The sequence below is a fragment of the Orcinus orca genome, chromosome 17, assembly GCF_937001465.1.
Source record: "Orcinus orca chromosome 17, mOrcOrc1.1, whole genome shotgun sequence".
NCBI classification, from domain to species: Eukaryota; Metazoa; Chordata; class Mammalia; order Artiodactyla; family Delphinidae; genus Orcinus; species Orcinus orca.
In genome coordinates this window covers 67,567,284-67,588,156 of record NC_064575.1, presented here as the reverse complement: position 1 = coordinate 67,588,156, position 20,873 = coordinate 67,567,284, and the positions used below count along the sequence as shown (strand labels likewise).

Genomic DNA, 20,873 nt, shown 5'->3' with positions numbered 1-20,873 from the left:
ACACACGCCTGTTATCAATAATAAGGCAAAAACTATTATCTTGTCAAATTCAGGTTTGGTGTCAGAATGAAGGAGAGGCTTGTACTAGTTTACCAGAATAACCTTATCCTTCATTTTGTGTAGGAAGAGAAACAAGACAAGGCTATTAAAATCTCTGGAAATAAGTGATGTCTCTAAAGGGATCCCATTATCAGATGCACACATAGTCCTGAATTGCAGTATTTGAAAATATTAGAAATGAGAGAGATTTGAACTAAAGCAGCCTTAGGAAGGGACAGACATGGGACCAGAGTAAAGTTAGATTCTTTCAATACCACATACCCAAAACTGACAAAACAATGTGCGGGTATTCCATAATTTATTAAATCCTTATGGACATTTAGGATGCTTCCAAGTTTTCACTGTTACAAATACCATAGCAACACATGTGCACACCTACATGTATTCTTTTATACATACGTATCTCTGCTTCTTCTAGACAGAGACCTTGAAGTGGAATTGCACCTTGTAAACATTTAGAAACACACTAATGTGCACTTCAAACAAACAAAACTAGTCTGAGAGAGCACACTTCCTCGATGGATATTATCAATTTTCTCAATACTTGCATATTTCTTGAGTAAGAACTCAATCATGGTTCTCTGTTTACTAGTGAACGCTGTACAGCAGTTGAAAATAATGAGGTGAATCTATATGTTTTAGGGTGGAAAATATTTCTAAAATCTATTAAGTAAAAACAAATTGAAAAGCAGTGCACGTGGTGCTATCCCATTCATAGGGATGGGCAGGGCTCACAGAAAACCATATATTCCTGTTTTGCATATATACAGGCATAAAATACATAGGAAAGAAAACGTGTGCAAGGCTGTACCTCAAAGTGATGATAGGTGCTAACTGTGCTGAGAAGAATGGAATTGGGAAAATAGTATGAAAAGAGTGTGTGGCTCTTTATACATCTGTGCTGTTTGAATTGTTGCAGTGAAAATGCTTTCAAGAATTAGCATGTATACTTTTTAAAATTGAAATAGCCATAGTATAATGTCTTCTGTCTCAGGTATCTGAGCCTTTGTTAAATGCCTGCTGGAATAATAAATGATATAAAAGCCAACATTTAAATAATCAACACCTACTATATGGCAGACCTTGTGTTGGAGCTATGAAGGGTAGAAATGATGGACAGCACTGTGAGTACCTTTGAAATGCTCACGGTTGTGTGTGGGAGCAGACCTGTAGACAGATAGTTAAACCCCACTGGGAAAGGGACTCTAGTGGGAGAATGTTACCAACAACTATGGGAACAAGGCAGGAGAGGGAATTGGGGAAATCCTGCAAAGGAGGTTGCATTTGACCTGGGGCTTGGAAAGGTGTGCAGGAATTTTTCACGTAAAGAAAGTGAAAGTGACATCGTAGCAAAGTAAACCATTACGCACCAGGGCACAGAAGCAAAGAAGGGGCAGGAGAAATAGTTTATGTAGCTGGAGAAATAGTTCTGGGGAAGTGATGGGTGATGAACCTGGGATGTTATGTTGGGTACCAGTCAGGTCAGGTTTGCCAGCTGGGACCATAGAAATGGGTCTTGTTCACTCTCGCTTCACCAGCACTCAGCCCAGCACAGCTTGAGAGGATGCCTGAGTGTGTGCACACAGGCGTTCTTACTATACGTGGGAACCATACTACATCACTGTTCTTGAGTTCATCACTCGTGGTCTCCCCCAGCTCTTCTCCCATCCTCCTGTACACTTCTTCATCAATAGTGTTCCTTTCCTAGGATCTTCCAACTTTCTCAGTCTTCTGATTTCTCCTTTTCATCACACCGATATCCTCATGTGCCTCTGTTCTAAAACTACCCGCTGTTACTCCTCCACTCTGATTCCGTGTCACCTTCGCTTACGCGGGCCACGGGCTGGATGTACTCCCATAGGTGCCCACATCCTCCACTGCACTTCTCTCTCCTTGCACTTCTACCATATACTGCTTGTACCCAATTATGTTTCTCACTCTTCTGAAACCCTTGGCTTCGAGCCATCATTTTTAATCTTTGTGTCCCCAGCAGATAGCACAGTGCCTGGCATGTAGTAAGCACTTCATAAATGTCGAATAAATGAATTGAGTAAATGAATTCCCTCCAATCCCCCCTCATGAGTTGTTGATTGTTAGTTTCTGTTTTTATACCCGGTCCATCAAACAGCACAATGTCCTGTGTGCCTGTTGGACAGTGTAATTATGTGGTTACAGGACACCGCCAATCATAATACTTCATGGAGATGTAGCATTTGTGAGGGTCAACATCACATGGGACTTCAGAGCAGGTGGGAGGCCATGTTATTGCTGGAAAACGCATTTCTACTGAAAAGTAGAAATTGTTCAATAAAACCAATGTTGTAACACCATTGTTAATTTTCATAATCTCACGCTGAGGTTTATTTATGTTAATTTTTTTCAAAATATCAGTTTTTATTTTAGTGACTAATTGTGATAGGAAATACGTCTGACCCCCCCCCATCTGAAATAGACATCTCTCACAGTGCTCCTCGCCGTCCTAATCCCATGCTCTCTCCTCATCCAGCTTTATTGTCCTCATGGCACTCATCACTATTCACTGTTGACATGTTGAGTGTGTCCTTTATGCTAGAATGTAAGCCATTTGCAGGCAGGGGTCTTTTCGTTCTTTCTCGCTAGCGCATTCCATAGCGCTGTGCATGGATACTTGCTCAAATATTTCATGAGTGAATGAATCTTCCAAGTATTCTTTAGAAAGTTATCTAGCCATTTGCCTTCTGCCCGATATTAAAAATTCACCATGTTGAAGTTTTCTTCTTTTAAACCTCTGAGAGCTAGCAGGGGCCACTTAGCAGCATATTTAAAAACTTGGTATGCACCTGACAGAAAATAGTCATCCAAAGTTATTAATAATTGTTTGCTTGTTTTAAGTGGCTTTAAATCATTTGAATTATGCAGAGGCATTTTCCCTGCTTTTAGTGCTGCCCTTCTGTTCAGTCCTCTGTCATCTGGATGTACAGTTGACTTATTTAAAATAGAAAATAAAGAAAAATGTAGAAGTGCTACTGAATATGTTAACTGTGGAAATCAGAACACTTTGCAAATAGGAACAACAAAGCCAGTGTTATCACGTGACAATTATCAATTATTATTTGACACCTTTCCTGTGTAGAAGACTTTTTTTTTAATTTTTAATAGATCTTTTTGGAGTATAATTGCTTCACAATACTGTTAGTTTCTGTTGTACATCAAAGTGAATCAGCCATATGTATACATATATCCCCATATCGCCTCCCTCCCACCCTCCCTATCCCACCCCTCTAGGTGGTCACAAAGCACTGAGCTGTTCTCCCTGTGCTATTCTAGCAGACTTTTTTTAAAGCAATATATTAATATTGTAAAATACTGGAGCCACGAACTGAATACACACACACACACACACACACACACACACACACACACACACACAGAGCTGAAAACTTAACTACTATTTGCTTTGAACAATGGGACAAACAGAGCATGAAATTAAGTGTCGAGCACATTAAATCTTTTTCAACTTTTGTATGGTCACTTTTCAGTGAGTGATAGTAACTTGAAAACTAGTTTGACTCTAAAAAGAATTATGGAGTAAAATACATTTGATAAGTAGAAATAATATGATTGAAAGGGTAGCTGAGAGAGAGGCTGGAATCACCCTGCTTGCAGTATGAAAGATTTTTGCTGCTTCGTAATCAGTAATCCCAAATGACTCTGAAGGGCTCCACAGATGTATAAAAGGTACAGAAAAACAATATAATGGAGGAACAGAGAACCAGTGGAAAATTAGTTCAGGATCCTTTTCTGGGCTTTTCTTTAAAGGCTCAAAAAATGTCCTGCACTCAGTTCTCTCTAGTCTGTATATCAAATGTGTAACCCAGACATTTTTATTATTAAGGTAACGTGCTTTCAAATCAAAGAGGTCAAGAAATGCAGAAGATACCTTTGAACCTCCAGCCTCTTTTTGTACCTGCTCAAAATGCCAAATGGCTAAAAGATCAGAATTAGGCCCCAGAAAAGAAATGGAAAATAATGAGCACGCAAAGGCAGAGAATGAAAGGTTTTTTAATTTAACAACCTGTGTAAATGCAAGGGGAGAACTGGAAATGGAGTAAAAAATGAAAACGGGAGCTTATTAAAAGGGAATAAACAGGAGATAGAAAAAGTGAAAACATGGAAGAGGATTTTCGATGACTTGTGGGGAAATTTGATTTTAGTTAAGTAAGGAAACTGCGTGTTTGGTGTATCTTTTAGTGTTGTTACTGATTCCTGCAGACTCTGGATGATGCTAGGTGAGTGGGAGAGTTTTTCTTGTTTTGGATTTGTTAGGCACTTCCATAAGATCCCAGATTTCACTTTTACAAATAATATTCATGTGCCGAGTAAGCCTTGCTCAGTGAGATTCCGGATTTCTATTTATGGCCCTGAATGATCCTCCCTAGAGAAGGTCTGACAGCCACATGGACCAAAAAGACAAGAAAGATTAGAAGAAAGACTGAGCAAATGAAAATGCTTCTCTTGGCCGAGGCCTGTGTGTACTGATTGGGAGCTTGGATCCATGTTGAATTGGGTATTTGTGGCCCATCACAGAGAAGGCTAAGATGTCTCTTGTGAATAGTAACTGGCAGCTGCATGCCTGGATCTAAGAAACCAACAGGATATGATGCCATGTTTCTTAACTTGTCGTGCTGTTTTCTGGAAGAGAGTTATGGAATGGCAACCATGAAATCCTTTGCATTTTTGCCTTCCTGTAGATCTGGGTAAATTATGCCACTGAGAAATAACAAATCTAGATTATTATGCAGCTGTCAATGAATGTTTCTAAAAACATGTTTAATCCTGATTTGCACCTGACCTACACTTCCATAACGGTAAGTAGTAGCCTTAGTGGGAGTAGTAGCTATAGAGACAGTAGAAGTAGTAAGAAAATAACAATAATGGCAGAGGCTGTCATTTATTAATTATAATTGTGCTATCATTTATTAATTATAATTGTCAGAAGTAACAGAATAAATATCATGTTTTGAGTTTATTTTCTAATCAAATCATCATAGCAAACCTATGAGATAAACATATTATCCTCCTTTCCTTTATGGTGAAGCAGAGGCATAAAGAAATTGTCACCTGCTTACAATTAAATAGCTATTGTATGGAAGAACCTAGGTGCAAATCTAGGTCCCTGGAATTCCATTTGAACAGAGTCAGGCTGAGTACCTGTTTGTGATGTTATCCAGTCTCCCTTATTTAGATCTCTTGGTCTTTCAAGCTCATTTACTTGTGAATATACTTGTGAATATAAAGTGTACTATGAAAGGCCTCTTCTGTGTCAGTCAGTGCTCACTCCACACCTTATACAGTGTGAGGTGCTAATTAAGTATCCAGTAAATCCACTCAAATGAATGAATGAATGAATCAGGACAGAGCCCTCATGGTTTTCAAATTCAGATGCACAAGACTGTTCTTGGCTTTGCGTGTTGCTTCATTGATCCCCTTTGTCTTATACCAAAGCCTTTCTCTACCATCAAATTGGGTCAGGAAAAGACACAAGGAAGACTCTGGTTTCTGATCCAGCATGTAAGAAGCTTGCAAGTCACCACTCCATCCTAATAACAAGAAAAACCTGAACAAATTGAAAAATCAATAACTCTTCTTAGATCCACAAGAGAAGTGAAGTCACAGAGCAAACTACTGCCCCCTTAATTAGAGAGACCAACAGGTGAATACAGAGAATCACATCTAGCCAGAGCATAAACCTCTATGTGAACCAGAGCTGGGGTAAAGAAACCTGGACTGTAATTGATGAATTGCTGAAAACTCAGTGTGAACAAATCTGAAATAAAAACTCCTTGGGAACCCAGTCATTGGGGAGTACCATACTTTTTGTGAATTTTACCTCCTGGAGGTCTACCAGGCTCTCACGATGAATATCAGATACAAATTCCCTTGTGCATGGAGCAGAGGGAAGGTGAAGGGAACCATTTTGAAATACAAGAGCACATTCTGTTCTTCTTAACAAGTTCTTCCCTCGGGAAAAACTATTTAACAGGATCCTAACCTGCTGGGGTATTTTCAGAGCCTAACTGACCTGGAGGAAGGGAAATACCCAACTCTAGTCCCCATTAGCCTTCTATATGGGAGAAAGGAAATACCCAGCTCCAGCCCACTCTAAGCATCCTGCTCTACCTAAGGTGGGGAAAACTGAGACAAATGTATGAAGTTCACAGTACAGAGGCACAGGCTCACTAAAAGACTGAGCCCCAATTATAGGACTGTAGAAGGCTTCCCCTCTCTGCACATCTTACCACCCACATTACTAAAGGCCATTTATAGTAACTTTTACCCAGTATATCTTGTCTGGCTATCAAAGAAAAATAACAAGACATATTAAAAGGCAAAAAAAAAAAAAATCACAGTTTGAAGAGATTGAAAAACCATCAGAAAAAGACTCAGATATGGCAGAGATGTTGGAATTATCAAACCAGAAATTTAAAACAATTTTGATTGGTACGCTAAGAGCTTTGATGCATAAAGTAGACAGCATGCAGTAACAGATGGGCAATGTAAGTGGATAGATGAGAATTCTAACAAGCAACCAAAAAGAAATGTTAGAGGTCAGAAACACTGTAACAAAAATGAAGAATGCCTTTGATGGGCTTATTAGTAGACTGGACACAGCTGAGGCAAGAATCTGTGCTTGGGGATATCTCAATAGGACCCTCCAAAACTGAGAAGCAAACAGAAAAAAGAACCCAGAGTAGAATATCTAAGAACTGTGGGACAACTACAAAAAATTCAACATATGTGTAATACCAGAAAAACAGAGAAAGGAAAAAATAAATACTTGAAAAAATAATAGCTGAGATTTTCCCCAAGTTAATGTCAAACACCAAACCACAGATCCAGGAAGTTCAGAAAACACTAAGCAGGATAAACACCAAAAAAACTAAACCTGTGTATATCATATTCAAACTGCAGAAAACCAAAGATAAAAAATATCCTGGGGCTTCCCTGGTGGCGCAGTGGTTGAGAGTCTGCCTGCCGATGCAGGGGACACAGGTTCGTGCCCCAGTCCGGGAAGATCCCACATGCCACGGAGTGGCTGGGCCCGTGAGCCATGGCCGCTGAGCCTGCGCGTCCGGAGCCTGTGCTCCACAGCGGGAGAGGCCACAACAGTGAGAGGCCCGCGTACAGCAAAAAAAAAAAAAAAGAAGTGAAGGAGAAATAGACTTGCTCAGACAAATAAAAATTTGAGATTTGTTACTCATAGACCTGCCTTGCAAGAAACATTTAAAGAACTTTAGAGAGAGAAAAAATTATATAGGTCAGAAACTCAGATCTACATTTGAAAGGAAGGACCAGAGAAGGAATAAATTAAGGTAAAAGAAACACTTTTATTTTTCTTATTCTTAATTGATCTAACAGATTAAAATGTTCAAAATAATAACAGCAACAATGTAGTCAGTTATGTACATGTATGTACATATATGCTTCTGTGTAAGTGAAATAAATGACAGTGACGATACAAGGGAGGGGAGAGAGGAATTGAGGTTACTTTGTTACTATAAGGTACTTGCACTACCCATGAAGTAGTATAGCGTTACTTGAATGTAGATTTGGATTCATTTTAAGTGTATATTGATAACTCTAAGGGAATCACTAAAAAATGTTTTGAAAAGGGTATAACTGATATACTAATAAAGGAGAGAAAATGAAATCATATAAAATTTTCAGTTAAAACCAAAAAAGGTGTCACGAGAATGGAAGACAAATAGGAACAAAGAATAAGTGCAACAAATAGAAAACAGTAACAGATATGGTGCATATTAATCCAACTATAGAAAAATCACTTTGAATACTAATGGTCTAAATGTCCCAATTAAAAGACAGATTATCAGAGTGGATGAAAAAATAAGACCCACTGTATGTTGTCAACAAGAAATTCACTTTAACTGTAAAGATACATACATATTAAAAGTAAAGATACACTGTGCTAATCAAAAGAAAGCAGGAATAGCTATATTAATTTCAGACACAGTGGACTTCAGAGCAAAGAAATTTATCAGGGATAGAGGGGGCATTGTATAAAGATAAAGGGATCAGTTTTCCAAGAAAACCTAACAATTCTTAATGTGTACACACCTAACAAGAGAGCATCAAAATGTGTGAGGAAAAACTGATAGAACCACAAGGAGAAATAGATAAATCCACTCTTATATTAGGAGACTTCAGCATCCCTCTATCAGAAATGGACAGAAAAAGGAGGCAAAAAAATCAGTAATGTGATAGTTGAATTCAAACACCATCAATCAACTATATATAATGGACATCTATAGACTACTTCATTCAACAACATCAGAATGCATTCTTCTCAAGCTCACATGGAACATTCACCATGATAGAGCACATTGTGGGCCATAAAACACACCTTAACAAATTTCGAAGAATAGAAATAATTTAATGTCTGCTCTGAGACCACAATAGAATTAAGCTAGAAATCAGTAACAGAAAGAAAGCTGGAAAATCCCCCAAATACTTAGAGATTAAATGACACACTTCTAAACACATTAGTCAAAGAGGAAATCTCAAGAGAAACTAAATATTTTGAACTAAATGAAAATGAAAACACAACTAATCAAAATTTGTAGGATGAAATGAAAACAGTTCTTGGAGGGGAATCTATAGCATTGAATGCAGGTATTAGAAAAGAAAGATCTAAAATCAGTCATCTAAGCTTCCACCTTGGGGAAACTAGAAAAAGAGCAAATAAAATCCAAAGTAAGCAGAAGAAGAGAATTCATTAAAATTACAGCAGAAATCAATGAAATTATAAACAGGAAATCAATAGAAAATATTAATGAAACCAAAACCTGATTCTTTTTTAAAAGAAATTTGCTAAGCCTTTAGCCAGGCTAACTAGGGAAAAAAAGACATGACACAAATTGTAATATCAGAAATTAAAGAGGAGACATCACTACAAATCCTATGAGCATTAATAAAGGAATACTATAAACTGTAAAATACTATAAACTGTACTATCAATACTATAAACAACTCTTTGTCCATATAAATTTGATAACAAAAATGAAAGACTAATTTCTTGAAAGACATAATCTGCCAAAACTCATACAAGAAGAAATAGACAACCTCATTAGGCCTATATCTATTTAAAAATTGAATCAATAAATTAATAACCTTCCAAAACAGCACCAGGCCCAGATGAGTTTACTATGAATTCTACTGAACATTTAAGGACAAAATTATACCCATTCTCTGCAATCTCTTTCAGAGCACAGAAGCAGAAAGAATACTTCCTAAGTCATTCCATGAGGCAAGCATTTTTCCTAATATCAAAACCAGACAAAGACATTACAAGAAAAAAAAAACAAAACCCACAGACCAATATCTCTCACACAGTTGCAAAAATCCTCAACAAAATATTAGTAAATCTAATCCAACAATGATGAAAAGAATTATACACTACAACCAAGTGGGATTTATCTCAGCAATACAATGCTGATTCAACTTCAAAAATCAGTTAATGTAACCTATCACATCAATAGGCTAAAGAAGAAAAATCACACAATTATATCAAAACTGAACACCCATTCATGAGAAGAACTCTCAGTAACCTATCAATAAAAGGGAACTTCCTCAGCCTGATAAAGAATATTTACAAAACCCCGACAGCTAACATACTTAATAGTGAGAAATTCCAAGCTTTTCCACTGAGATCACGAAGAAGGCAAGGAAGCCCCTCTCACTGCTGTTTCTCTAATCCTACCGAAAGTCCTGGCTAGTGAGATAAGACAAGAAAAGGAAATAAAGGGGGGTGGGGAGGAAGAAGAAATAAAACTGTCTTTGTTTGAAGGTATCATTTCTGTCTATGTAGAAAATCTTTAAAAGTTGACCAAAAATAAAAAGCAAATACAAAAACCATGGAACTGATAAAGGACTACAAGGTTGCAGGATACAAGGTTCATATACAAAAGTCAGTCAGTTTCCTATATCCCAGCAGTGAGCAAGTGGAATGTGAAATTAAAAACACTATATCATTTACTTTAGCACCCCCCCCAAAATGAAATACTTAGGTATAAATTTAACAATATGTATGCGATCTATATGAGGAAAACTATAAAACTCTGATGAAGGAAATCAAAGAGGAACTAAATAAGTGGAGAGAGAGTCCATGTTCATGGAGGAAGACTCAGTATTGGTAAGATACCAATTCTTTCCACCTTGCTATATAGATTCAGTGCATTCCCAATTAAAATCCCAGCATGTTATTTAGTAGATATTGACAAATAGAATCTAAAGTTTGTATCAAAGGCCAAAAGACCCAGAATAGCCAATGCAATGTTGTAGAAGAAGAGAGTTGGAGGATTGACCCTAACCATTTTCAAGACTTACTGTAAAGCTACAGTAATCAAAACACAGTGGTATTGGTGGAAGAATAGAAATATAGATCAATGGGACAGAATACTGAACCCAGAAATAGACCCAAATATAGTCCACACAAATATAGTCCACTGATTGACAAAGGAGCAAAGGCAATAGGATGGAGCAGAGATAGTCTCTTCAATAAATAGTGCTAGAACAACTGGGTATTCATATTGAAAAGCATGAACTCATAGACTCAGATTTAACACCATTCATAAAAATTAACTCAAAATGAATCACATACCTATATGTAAAATGCAAAGCTGTAATACTCCTAGACGCTAGGAGAAAATCTAGATGGTCTTGGGTTTCCTGGTGACTTTTGAGATACTACACCAAAGGCATGATCTGTATGAAAAATAATTGATAAGCTGGATTTCATTAAAATTAAACGTTTCTGCCCTGTGAAAGATACTATCAGTAGAATGAAAAGACAAGCCACCATCTGGGAGAAAATATTTGCAGAAGACATATGTAATAAAGGACTGTTATTCAAAATATACAAAGACTCTTAAAAGTCAACCAAAAGAAAACAAAACCCAATTTAAAAATGGGCCAAGGACTTTTATAGACAGCTCAGTAAAGAGGATATCCATATGGCAAATAAGCATATGAAAAGATGCTCCATATCATACGTTATCAGAGAAATGAAAATTAAAACAACAGTGAGATTCCATTACATACCTATCAGAATGGACGAAATCCTGGGTACTGACAACACCAGATGCTGACAAGGATGTGAAGCAGCAGGATCTCTCATTCACTGCTGGTGGAAATGCAAAATAGAATAGCCACTTTGGAAGATGGTGTGCTGGTTTCTTACAAAGCTGAAGATACTTTTACCAGTTATTATCCAGCAGTTGCTACCCTTGCCATTTTTCCAAAGAAGTTGAAAACTTATGTCCATACAAAAACCTGTACACGGATGTTTATAGCAGCTTTATTCATGATTTCCAAAACTTGGAAACAGAAATCTTGGAAGGAACCAAGATATCCTTCAGTAGGTAAACGGATTTAAAACAACAAAACAAAACAAAACTGTGGTACATGCAAGCAATGGAATATTATTCAGCTTTAAAAAAGAAATGAGGGCTTCCCTGGTGGCGCAGTGATTGAGAGTCCGCCTGCCGATGCAGGGGACACGGGTTCGTGCCCCGGTCCGGGAAGATCCCACATGCCGCGGAGCGGCCGGGCCCGTGAGCCATGGCCGCTGAGCCTGTGTGTCCGGAGCCTGTGCTCTGCAATGGGAGAGGTCACAGCAGTGAGAGGCCCGCGTACCACAAAATAAATAAATAAAAATTAAAAAGGAATGAATTATCAAGCAATGAAAAGACATGGAGGACACTTAAATGCATATTACTCAGTGAAAGAATCTAATCTGAAAAAGCTACGTTCTATATGATTTCCATTATATGGTATTATGAGAAAGTTAAAATTATGGAGATAGTATAAAAGATCAGTGGTGGCCAGGTTAGGGAAGAGGCAGGGATGAACAGGCTGAGCACAGAAGATTTTTAAGGCAGTGAAACTACCCTTTATGGTACTATACTGGTGAATACCTGTCATTATCCATCTGTCCAAACACACAGAACGTGCAACATGTAGAGTGAATCCTAATGTAAACTATGGACACTTTGGATAATAATGATGTATTGATGTAGGTTCATCAGTTGTAACAAATGTACCTCTCTAGTGGGGAGTACTGATAATGGGGGAGACCGTGCATGTGTGTGGGCAGAAGTATACGAGAAATCTCTGTACCTTCCACTCAACTTTGCTGTGACCTTAAAGCTGCGTTAAAAGATAGTCTATTTTTTTAATCTATGCAAAGACACAAGGAGATAAAGCATAAATCTGTGATCTCACTTCTAGAATTTATACATCATCATAATCAAGAATCAGTCCAGACTCTGGAGATAGCTCTATATTTAGTGTTTGATTTATTCATCTAAAGAGTATTTATTTTGTGCCTGGGTGCTAGGCGCAGGGAATATAGTAGTAAACAAGTAAATGGAAAACTATTAGATAACAAGAAGAGCTATAATGCATTAAAAATGTTTTGGGGTTTAGTTATGATCTGATGGTCAAGGAAGTCAGCCCTGAGGAGATGACATTTAAACTGAGATCTGAATGACAAACCCGTGCTAGTGATGAGAACAGCTGAGAGAATAGCTAGCCTTTAGTACTTGCCCTAGAACAGGGATGGGCTCCGTGTGTTGGAGGAGCGGAAAGATGAGAAGGTCTTGGTCTAGGAACATCAAGACCAAGGCAAAGAAGAGTTGGAGATGTTCTAGGAAAGGGCCTTGCAGGCTGGAGGATGGAGTTTGGATTTTATTGTAAGTGGAAGGAAAAGGCAATGAAGAACTCAATCAGATTTACACATTTAAGAGTTTGTCTTTATTGAGCTATGGAGAATAGTTTATAGATGGCAAGTGTGGAAGTTGGGAAATGAGATAAAAAATTATTGCCAGAGTCTAGGTGACAAATGGTTATCTTTTTGGGTTGGAAGGAGTAAACTTGAGTGTGTGGGTCCTGGACACATTTTCCATGCAGTCTCGACATTCCTGGTATGGGTTGTACGTATTTGTGTATTAGGGGTGGGGTAAGGGAAAGCCAAGGAATGAAAGGATGATTACTGGACTTTGGGTCAGTATCTCCCAAGACATAGAAACACTGGCAGGATATCAGATTTGAGGGAAATCGTGAATTCTGTTTCGGACATGTTGAGATTGAAAGCCTATTGGAGCTCCAAGTGAGACATCGTGTAGGCAGTTTGTCTAAATAAGTTGAAGTTAGAGATATTGAGGTAGAAGTATAAAACTTCAGCATCACTGATTTATAAACAATATTTAAAGCCAATAGGACTTGAAATTACCACAGATGAAAGTACATGTAGAAAGTAGAAGGGGTTACAGGATCAAATCCCAAAACAGACCATTTAGGAGCGGATCAGAGGAGAAGCAGCTGGCAAAAAGGGAAATAACTGGAGAAGTAGAAAGAAAACCATTAGAGCGAGATGTATGGAAACCAGAAGAAGGAAGTATTTCAACATCACAGTGTGTCTCATGGTGTCAGGTGCAACCAAGAGACCACATGAAGGGATGTGCGATGTTGGAAGAAGTGATGTTGGACTTAGCCTCTGGATGCCTCAGTGGACATGACAAGAGCATGTTCAGTTGGGAGAGGAGGGAGTGAAACCCGACTAGAATGACAGCACAAGGTGCTGAAACAGATTGTTACCCCAGACAATTCTTTCAAGATGTGTTTCTGTGAAGAGAATGGAAAAATGGGGCAGTAGCTGGAGGTAGGGGAGGGGGAGGTTGGGTTTTCAAAATATGTTGTGGCAAAAAAGGCAAACAATATAGCTTGTCTATTAATGGAGGAATGATTAAATTATTAGATTTTCAGTGGCACACTACTGTGTGTGCATATATGCGGATGTATATTCTTTTGTATATATAAAATATTATCATGATAACAATTTTTTAAAATAAGTAAATTTGTCAATCGTCCATACTGATCACAAACTAAGCACAGATGTCTATGTCCTCTTCCTGCTGAATACCATTTAAAGATAATAGTATGGGAATATAAACATTAGATGGCAATAACAATGAGAAAGGGAAGGAGAAGAGAGGCCAATGAGTTTCACTGTAAAATCTCAAAGAGGTTCTAGACTGGGGGACAGGAGTGGAAAACAGGACATAAAATGGGGAATCAGTAAAGCAGTTTCCATCAAACAGTCTTTTCCTTGCCCATTCCTGCTTGCAGAAAGAAAGCCCAATGGCCAGGTGTTTATGCCTCAACCAAAAAAATAGTCTGTCTCTTAAGAGTTAATTTTTTATGTGTCTAGGATGAATTGGAGCTTATTTTGTGGGTATTAGCACTCCAGAGTGAGGTCGTCTTCGTTTTGGCATTTGGGGAGCATTTTGAGTAATAGACTGCTCAGGCGTCAAGCCCAGTGCACATGCACAGAAATCCCTCCCTAGTCTCCATTGCCTCATTTTTTTTTTTAATTAAGAGATAAAGATATAAACCAGATATTTGCAGGAAATTTACAGATAAAGTCAAATATGTACAAAGAAACTTTTGAATAATAAAAACCCTCCTTTTAAAAAATTCTTTTAGTGTCTTCAAAGATATTCAAAAACATATTGCATCCCTATAAAAATGCATTCATTTTTTTAAAAAGTCCTGACCGGGGTGTGGCGGAGGCCAGAGGCCTCTGGTCCCAGACTTGTTCACAAGGAGTCTGGCTTGCACCACCTATCAAGGAAACCCCATCCTCATCAATGGCTCATCCCCCCTCCACTTCCCCACTCAGGAGTCACTGTGCGGTGCCTGTTCCCAGGGGCACGTGGCCCGGTGTTGCGGGACCGGGCACAGGCCCAGAGGCTGAGCAGGGGCAGGGGCAGGACCAGGACCACTGATGCCAAAACAGCCGTGTGGCTGACAGGGTCTTGGTGCTCTGGCCTAGTATCAAGCCTGAGCCTCTGAGGTGGGAGAGCCAAGTTGAGGACATTGGACTACCAGAGACCTCCTGGCCCCATATAACATCAGTTGGTGAGAGGTCTCCTATACATCTCCATCTCAGCACTAAGACCCAGCTCTACCCAACGTCCAGCAATCTCCAGTGCTGGACACCCCATGGCAAACAACTACCAAGACAAGAACACAACCCCACCCATTAGCAGAGAGGCTGCCTAAAATCATACTAAGTTCACAGACACTCCAAAACACACCACCAGATGCAGACCTGCCCACCAGAAAGACAAGATCCAGCCCCACCCACCAGAACACAGGCATCAGCCCTCTCCACTAGGAAGCCTACACAAGGCACTGAACCAACCTTACCCACTGGGAGAGACACCAAAAAAAAAACGGGAACTACGAACCTGCAGCCTGTGAAAAGGAGACCCCAAACACAGTAAGTTAAGCAAAATGAGAAGACAGAGAAATACACAGCAGAGGAAGGAGCAAGGTAAAAACCCACCAGACCAAAGAAATGAAGAGGAAATAGGCAGTCTACCTGAAAACGAATTCAGAGTAATGATAGTAAAGATGATCCAAAATCTTAGAAATAGAATGGAGAAAATACAAGAAACGTTTAACAAAGACCTAGAAGAACTAAAGAGCAAACAAACAATGATGAACAACACAATAAATGAGATTAAAAGTTCTCTAGAAGGAATCAATAGCAGAATAACTGAGGCAGAGGAATGGATAAGTGACCTGGAAGGTAAAATAGTGGAAATAACTACCGCAGAGCAGAATAAAGAATGAAAACAATTGAGGACAGTCCCAGAGACCTCTGGGACAACATTAAATGTAGCCAGAAGAAGAAGAGAAAAAGAAAGGGTCTGAGAAAATATTTGAAGACATTGTAGTTAAAAACTTCCCTAACATGCGTAAAGAAATAGTCACTCAAGTCCAGGAAGCACAGAGAGTCCCATACAGGATAAATCCAAGGAGAAACATGCCAAGACACATACTAATCAAACTATCAAAAATTACAAGGAAAAAATATTAAAAGCAGCAAGGGGGCTTCCCTGCTGGCACAGTGGTTGAGAGTCCGCCTGCCGATGCAGGGGACACGGGTTCATGCCCCGGTCCGGGAAGATCCCACATGCCACGGAGTGGCTGGGCCTATAAGCCATGGCCGCTGAGCCTGCGCATCCGGAGCCTGTGCTCAGCAATGGGAGAGGCCACAACAGTGAGAAGCCTGCGTACCGCAAAAAAAAAAAAAAAAAAAAAAAAAAAGCAAGGGAAAAGCAACAAATAACATACAAGGGAATCCCCATAAGGTTAACAGCTGATCTTTCAGCAGAAACTCTGCAAGCCAGAAGGGTGTAGCAGGACATATTTAAAGGGATGAAAGGGAAAAACCTACAGCCAAGATTACTGTACCCAGCAGGATCTCATTCAGATTCGAAGGAGAAATTAAAACACTTACAGACAAGCAAAAGCTAAGAGAATTCAGCACCACCAAACAAGCTTTACAACAAACGCTAAAAGAACTTCTCTAGGCAGGAAACACAAGAGAAGGAAAAGACCTACAAAAACAAACCCAAAACAATTAAGAAAATGGTAATAGGGACATACATATTGATAATTACCTTAAATGTAAATGGATTAAATGTTCCAACCAGATAGACTGGCTGAATGGATACAAAAACAAGACCCGTATATATGCTTTCTACAAGAGACCCACTTCAGACCTAGGGACTCATACAGAATGTATGTGAGGGGATGAAAAAGGTATTCCATGCCAATGGAAATCAGAAGAAAACTGGGGCTTCCCTGGTGGCACAGTGGTTGAGAGTCCACCTGCCGATGCAGGGGACACGGGTTCATGACCCGGTCCGGGAGGATCCCACATGCTGCGGAGCGGCTGGGCCTGTGAGCCACAGCCGCACGGCTGCACGTCCGGAGCCTGTGCTCCACAACAGGAGAGGCCACAACAGTGAGAGGCCCACATACCGCAACAACAACAACAAAAAAGCTGGAGTAGCAATTCTCGTATCAGACAAAATAGACTTTAAAATAAAGACTATTACAAGATACAAAGAAGGACACTACATAATGATCAAGGGATCAATCCAAGAAGAAGATATAACAATTGTAAATATTTATGCACCCAACATAGGAGCACCTCGATACATAAGGCAAATGCTAATAGCCATAAAAGGGGAAATGACAGAAACACAGTCATAGTAGGGTACTTTAACACCCCACTTTCACCAATGGACAGATCATCCAAAATGAAAAGAAATAAGGAAACACAAGCTTTAAATGACACATTAAACAAAATGAATTTAATTGATATTTTTAGGACATTCCATCCAAAAGCAACAGAATACACTTTCTTCTCAAGTGCTCATGGAACATTTTTCATGATAGATCACATCTTGGGTCACAAATCAAGCCTTGGTAAATTTAAGAAAATTGAAATTGTATCAAGTATCTCTTCTGACCACAGCGCTATGAGACTAGATATCAATTACAGGGGAAAAAAAACCTGTAAAAAAATACAAACAAATGGAGGCAAAACCATATGCTACTAAATAACCAAGAGATCACTGAAGAAATCAAAGAGGAAATCAAAAAATACCTAGAAACAAATGACAGTGGAAACACAATTACCCAAAACCTATGGTATGCAGCAAAAGCAGTTCTAAGAGGGAATTTTATAGCAATACAATCCTACCTCAAGAAACAAGAAATATCTCAAATAAACAATCTTAACTATACACCTAAAGCAATTAGAAAAGAAGAATAACAACAACAAAAAAAGAAAACCCCGAAGTTAACCAAAGGAAAGAAATCGTAAAGGTCATATCAGAAATAAATGAAAAAGAAATGAAGGAAACAATAGCAAAGATCAATAAAACTAAAAGCTGGTTCTTTGAGAATATAAACAAAATTGATAAATCCCTAGCCAGACACATCAAGAAAAAAAGGGAGAAGACTCTAATCAACAGAATTAGAAATGAAAAAGAAGTAACAACTGACACTGCAGAAATACAAAGGATGATGAGAGATGACTACAAGCACCTAAATGCCAATGAAATGGCCACCTGAAAGAAATGGACAAATTCTTAGAAAAGCACAACCTTCCGAGACTGAAGCGGGAAGAAATAGAAAATATAAACAGGTCAGTCAGAAGCACTGAAATTGAAATGGTGATTTAAAATCTTCCAACAAACAAAAGCCCAGGACCAGATGACTTCACAGGCGAATTCTATCAAACATTTAGAGAAGAGCTAACACCTATCCTTCTCAAACTCTTCCAAAATATAGCAGAGGGAGGAACACTCTCAAACTCATTCTACGAGGCCACCATCACCCTGATACCAAAACCAGACAGAGATGTCACAAAGGAAGAAAACTACAGGCCAGTATCACTGATGAATATAGGTGCAAAAATCCTCAACAAAATACTAGCAAACAACAGCACATTGGAAGGATCATACACCATGATCAAGTGGGTTTTATCCCAGGAATGCAAGGATTCTTCAATATATGCAAATCAATAAATGTGATACACCATATAAACCAACTGAAGGAGGAAAACCATATGATAATCTCAATAGATGCAGAAAAGCTTTCGACAAGATTCAACACCCATTTATGATAAAATCCCTCCAGAAAGGAGGCATCGAGGGAACTTACGTGAACATAATGGCCATATATGACAAACCCACAGCCAACATTGTTCTCAATGGTGAAAAACTGAAACCATCTCCTCTAAATCAAGCACAAGACAAGGATGTTCACTCACACCACTATTATTCAACATAGTTTTGGAAGCTTTAGCCACAGCAATCAGAGAAGGAAAAGAAATAAACGGAATCCAAATCAGAAAAGAAGAAGTAAAGCTGTCACTGTTTGCAGATGACATGATACTATACACAGAGAATCCTAAAGATGCTACCAGAAAACTATTAGAGCTAATCAATGAATTTGGTAAAGTAGCAGGATACAAAATTAATGCACAGAAATCTCTTGCATTCCTGTACACTAATGATGAAAAATTCGAAAGAGAAATTGAGGAAACACTCCCATTTACCATTGAAATAAAAAGAATAAAATATCTAGGAATAAACCTACCTAAGGAGACAAAAGACCTGTATGCAGAAAACTATAAGACACTGATGAAAGAAATTAAAGATGATACAAACAAATGGAGAGATATACCATTTTCTTGGATTGGAAGAATCAACATTGTGAAAATGACTATACTACCCAAAGCAATCTACAGATTCAGTGCAATCCCTATCAAGCTACCAATGGCATTTTTCACAGAACTAGAACAAAAAATTTCACAATTTGTATGGAAACACAAAAGACCCCAAATAGCCAAAGCAATCTTGAGAAAGAAAAATGGAGCTGGAAGAATCAGGCTCCTTGACTTCAGGCTATATTACCGAGCTACAGTAATCAAGACAGTATGGTACTGGCACAAAAACAGAAATATAGATCAGTGGAACAGGATACCAAGCCCAGAGATTAACCCACGCACATATGGTCACCTTATCTTTCATAAAGGAGGCAAGAATATACGGTGGAGAAAAGACAGCCTCTTCAATAAGTGGTGCTTGGAAAACTGGACAGCTACATGTAGAAATGAAATTAGAACACTCCCTAACACCATACACAAAAATAAACTCAAAATTGATTAAAGACCTAATGTAAGGCCAGACACTATCAAACTCTTAGAGGAAAACATAGGCAGAACACTCTATGACATAAATCACAGCAAGATCCTTTTTGACCTACCCTGTAGAGAAATGGAAATAAAAACAAAAATAAACAAATGGGACCTAATGAAGCTTAAAAGCTTTTGCACAGCAAAGGAAACCATAAAGAAGGTGAAAAGACAGCCCTCAGAATGGGAGAAAATATTTGCAAATGAAGCAACTGACAAAGGATTATTCTCCAAATATACAAGCAGCTCATGCAGTTCAATATCAAAAAAACAAACAACCCAATCCAAAAATGGGCAGAAGACCTAAGTAGACATTTCTCCAAAGAACATATACAGATTGCCAACAAACAAGTGAAAGGATGCTCAACATCACTAATCATTAGAGAAATGCAAATCAAAACTACAATGAGGTATCACCTCACACCAGTCAGAATGGCCATCATCAAAAAATCTGCAAACAATAAATGCTGGAGAGGGTGTGGAGAAAAGGGAACCCTCTTGTGCTGTTGGTGGGAATGTAAATTAATACAGCCACTATAGAGAACAGTATGGAGGTTCCTTAAAAAACTAAAAATAGAACTACCATGTGACCCAGCAATCTCACTACTGGGCATATACCCTGAGAAGACCATAATTCAAAAAGTGTCACGTACCACAACATTCATTGCAGCTCTATTTACAATAGCCAGGACAGGGAAGCAACCTAAGTGTCCATCGAGAGATGAATGGGTAAAGAAGATGTGGCACATATAGACAATGGAATATTCCTCAGCCATAAAAAGAAACGAAATTGTGCTATTTTTAGTGAGGTGGATGGACCTAGATTCTGTCATACAGAGTGAAGTAAGTTAGAAAGAGAAAAAGAAATACCATATGCTAACACATATATATGGAATCTAAAAAAAAAATGGTTCTGATGATCCTAGGGGCAGGACAGGAATAAAGACGCAGACTTAGAGAATGGACTTGAGGACACGGGGCGGGGGAAGTGTAAACTGGGACGAAGTGAGAGAGTAGGAGCGACATATGTACATTACCAAATGTAAAATAGATAGCTAGTGGGAAGCAGCGACATAGCACAGGGAGATCAGCTCGGTGCTTTGTGACCACCTAGAGGGGTGGGAGGGAGATGCAAGAGTGGGGGGATATGGGGATATATGTATACATATAGCTGATTTCCTTTGTTATACAG

General features: G+C 38.7%; 2 protein-coding genes across 3 annotated transcripts in view; one reads left to right on the top strand and one right to left on the bottom strand.

Moving 5' to 3' along the window:
* Positions 1 to 15,764, bottom strand: part of LOC125961775 (uncharacterized) — a 265,975-nt gene extending 250,211 nt beyond the window's left edge. The window contains exon 1 of the mRNA XM_049700677.1: positions 15,592 to 15,764. The gene's annotated coding sequence lies outside the window, so the exon portion shown is untranslated. The remainder of the gene's footprint in view (positions 1 to 15,591) is intronic.
* SAMD12 (sterile alpha motif domain containing 12) overlaps positions 1 to 20,873 on the top strand; it is a 410,354-nt gene that overhangs the window by 147,726 nt on the left and 241,755 nt on the right. The window lies entirely within an intron of this gene.